The sequence below is a fragment of the Nanorana parkeri genome, unplaced genomic scaffold (assembly GCF_000935625.1).
Source record: "Nanorana parkeri isolate BGI_ZX_2015 unplaced genomic scaffold, ASM93562v1 scaffold470, whole genome shotgun sequence".
Lineage (NCBI taxonomy): Eukaryota > Metazoa > Chordata > Amphibia > Anura > Dicroglossidae > Nanorana > Nanorana parkeri.
Window position 1 is genome coordinate 84,683 of NW_017306738.1, and position 3,976 is coordinate 88,658.

Sequence of the window (3,976 nt, forward strand, 5' to 3'; positions counted from 1 at the left end):
ATTATTTATTATTTATATTGGACCACCATCAGTCACTGCCAACCCTTCCCATTCACAAGTACATTGAAGCTGTCACAGGTCGGCTCCGTAGGGATTCCCCCCCTTTCTTCCCACTTCGTTCCTCCAGTGCTGGCTGGAGGAGCGGGCAGGGGAGGGGCTGAGCCTAGATGTGCAGAGCCAGCTGTCAATCAGCCGGCGGGGTGGTTCTCGACAGTATTATCTGGATCCGTCCTAGCTGTGGCGCGGCTCTGCACTCTCAGCATATAGTGGGCAGTAGCCCGCTACATGCTGAGTTTTGGGTCACCGGAGGTGTATGTCCTCTCATGAACCTAAAGAGAACCAGGCAAAAATGGTTGCCCCATAGGGGTAGCCAAACTCCGGCCCTCCAGCTGTGGTGGAACTACACATTCCATGAGGCATTGCAAGATTCTCAGAGCCACAGACATGACTCCCGGAGACAGATGCATCAGGGGATTTGTAGTTTCACCACAGCTGGGGGCCAGAGTTTGGCTACCCCTGCTAAGTGCTGCAATGAAAATTAAAGGGTCTGCTGAAATTAACATTCCACCCCCTAAATCTTATTATTAGCCTAAAAATGTCAAAGTAAAAGTTTAATTTAAAAAAAAAAACTTGCCATGAGGCGTCGCTTCTGGGGGGGTAACGGGAGGACACAAACTAGCGTCCTCCCGTCACCCTAAGCTCAGTGTACCGCGAGCTACAGCTCGCGGTATACTGAGACGCCACAGCTGAAGCGGATCCCGACAATTGTGCCGGGATCCGCCCAGCTGCGTGACTGACAGCTGGCTCTGCCTATCTAGAGGCAGAGCCAGCTGTACCCTCCCCTCCCCCGTCCGTTCCGCCAGTCAGCGCTGGCGGATCGGAGGGGGGAATCCAGCCCCTCCCCTGCCATGGCAGAGAGCTGTGACAGGATCGAGAGGTGAGCGAACGCCGGTATGTGTTCGCTCACCTCCCGATCTACTGAGCCGACCTGTGACAGTCTCTTTGTCACAGGTCGGCTAGAACTATGAGGTGAGTGGAAATCGCTCACCTCTTAGTTCTCCTTTTAAAAAGTCGATTCCTAGACCTGGCTGTATTGCTAAATTACAAAGAGACCTTAGGGTGCAGGACCTGTCTGTAGTGTCGGATGTGGAGCGCCTGAGTCATAAAACTACTTGAACAAGACGGCGGGTCTTCTGCATTGGAAAACATTTTTTACATATTTGTAATTCAACTGAATTTAATTTTAAACATCAAAATGTCTAAAAAAAATAAACACTTGGTGATGAGGAAGCATGGAGCCGGCTTCCCAGCCAATTTGGGAAGCCGGGCAGCATATAATGATACGCCACCCGCCTTCTGATTGCTCGGGAAGCTGGCCAATCAGAAAGTGAAGTGACGAGTCATTACTAGCCCCCCGGCTTCTTGATTGGCCAGAAAGCCGGCTCCATGCTTCCTCGTCACATGGAGCCGGCTAACCAGGAAGTCGGGTGGCAAGTCTTTGCATATCGTCGGCTTCCTTAATGGGACTTCTCGTATCGGTATTGGCGAGTGCCGGAAAAAAAATGTGTACTCGATACCGAAAAAAACGGTATCTGCATCTCTATAATTGACTATTCATTTTTATTTTGTCTGGAGTTCTGTTTTAAATGATCCTTTCCATATAAGAAATCCTCAGTCTGTCTGTGAAAGTGCTGAATTAGCAGGATAGTCAGAGGACCAGTATTTTGCAAAGAGGAGATCAGAGATGTTGGCTCTCATTCGTGGTTCCTCAAAACAGGATTTCTTTAAAGTAGTATTGAATTATCCAACTTTCTTTCAATAATGAATCTGGATCAAACAAATATACATTGCCCAGTATCTCTTTATCTCTTTACATTTTGTTGCCCAAGCACTTGCATTCATGTTTTTATGACGCCACCTCCCTTAGCCCAGCTTCCCTGAACTTCCTGTCCAGTGCAAGATCACAAGGGACAGAGCAGTCTCCATCATCTGTCCATCTATTAGTTTGGAGAATGGAGGAGAGCAGGGGAGTGACATGCCTTGCTGTACCTGTGCGTTTGTGGAGACAAACTGTTTAGTAGAACACACAAGGGTGGCTTTATAGGACCCTGCAAGGGAAAGGAGAGAGCCTAAAACAGGATATCAGGGCCAGTGCTCAGGGGACCAGTTGATTCTGCAGCAGCCACTGTAAGGGATTTAATCAGCGTCTGAAAAAATATTCGAAGCCTTTTGACTTAAATATTTAAAAAAAAAAAAAATTCCTGTCCAGTACAATATCCCAAGGGACAGAGCAGTCTCCTGCAGCCATCCATTTACTAGCTTGAAGAAAGGAGGAGTGGGGAGCAGAGAAGTGACTAGCACACACAAGGGTGGCCCCATAGCACCCTGCAAGGGTAAGGAGTCACCCTTAAAACAGAATATTAGGGCCAGGGCTCAGGAGATCAGCTGATTCTGAAAACCTTTAAACATCAAGGAGCACCATCCATTGTAGGTGATTTAATCAGCATCTGGAATAGCGTAAAAGCCTTTTGACTTTAATGATGAAGCACACTGGCATAGTGGTTAGTGGGGTCCCTGGGTCGAATTCCGGCCAGGTCTCTATCTACAAGGAGTTTGCATGCTCTCCCAGTGCTTGCGTGGGTTTCCTCCCACATTCCAAAGATATGCTGGTAAGTTAATTGGCTCCTGTCTAAATTGGCCCTCGTATGTATGTATGCGTGTGGGATAGGGACCTTAGATTGTAAGCTCCTTGGGGACAGGGACTGATGTGACTGTGCACCGTGTAAAGTGCTGCTTCAATTTTCGGCGCTATATAAATACTAGGGATGCACAGATACTTTTCGAGTACCAGTGCAGATACTTGGCATTTTCATGAGAACTACCAGGGTTGCAGCTGCTGCAGCTGGGACCTGGCTCTGGCGCTCCACCACTGTCCTGAAATCATTAGTCTGTATTGTTTTAGAAAAACTGTCACATGACAATAAACAAAAATGTATCAGTACTCGTACTTGTATGTATTCGACAAGTACCAGTACTCGTACTTGCAAAACTGGTATCTGTGCATCCCTTTATTTATATTTATAAAAACAAAATCCTACATTAAAGCAGAGATGTACAAATCCCAGGAGCCCCGTGTGCTCCTTACAAATGACAGCTGCCTCCTAATTTCTGACTTTTTCTCTAGTCTAGTCTTGGAGCTCAAAAGTATCGGTACTTGTACTCGTACTTGTACCAAGTACTGTACTTGATATCTGTGCAACCCTAATAAATACCAATAATAAATATCACTTTACATGAAACTTGTGGACTTGTAAGTATTAAATAGAAGGCATCATCACAGCTTTGAGACCTTCAATGCATAGAAGTGCAAATCCATGTTATTGATATATCTAATAGCAGATGGAATAAAAATGAAATGGTACTTTACAGATCAATTTCTCCAAAATATTGTGTTCTTGGCACCGCCGTTTTGTACGGTTGGCATCTGATTTTGTGAATGCAATTTTCCATGAGCTGTAATACCGCGGCTAGACAGCAGAGGGCAGAATATGACCGGCTTGTCTTCCAGCTATTCAATGATTGTTTGGCTCTCGGTACATTAATATTTACAGCAGAAAGCGATGAGGCAGAAATGGAGATGTCCTCAGATGCTCTGTATCTGCTGAGGGAGCGTCCGCGTATTCTTCACGTATTTTATCTATGATGGTGCAGAATATAATTATACGCCTACAATGATCTCCATATTTAACACCATGTCAGGCTAAAGCTGGCCAAACACTGCTCAAATTTTAGCTTGAAAGTTCCAGCTGTGGGTGGCTCTGCCGGCACCACTCTGGCAAAAGTCGATTTCTTTCATTTGAGTTGGGCCAAACATTTTCAGCTGAACATTAAGCACAGCCTTAAAGTGACATTAAAGGCAAAAAAAATTCCATCCCCCCCCCCCCCCCTTTTTAATTTAGACCTTTCCCTAAAAGTT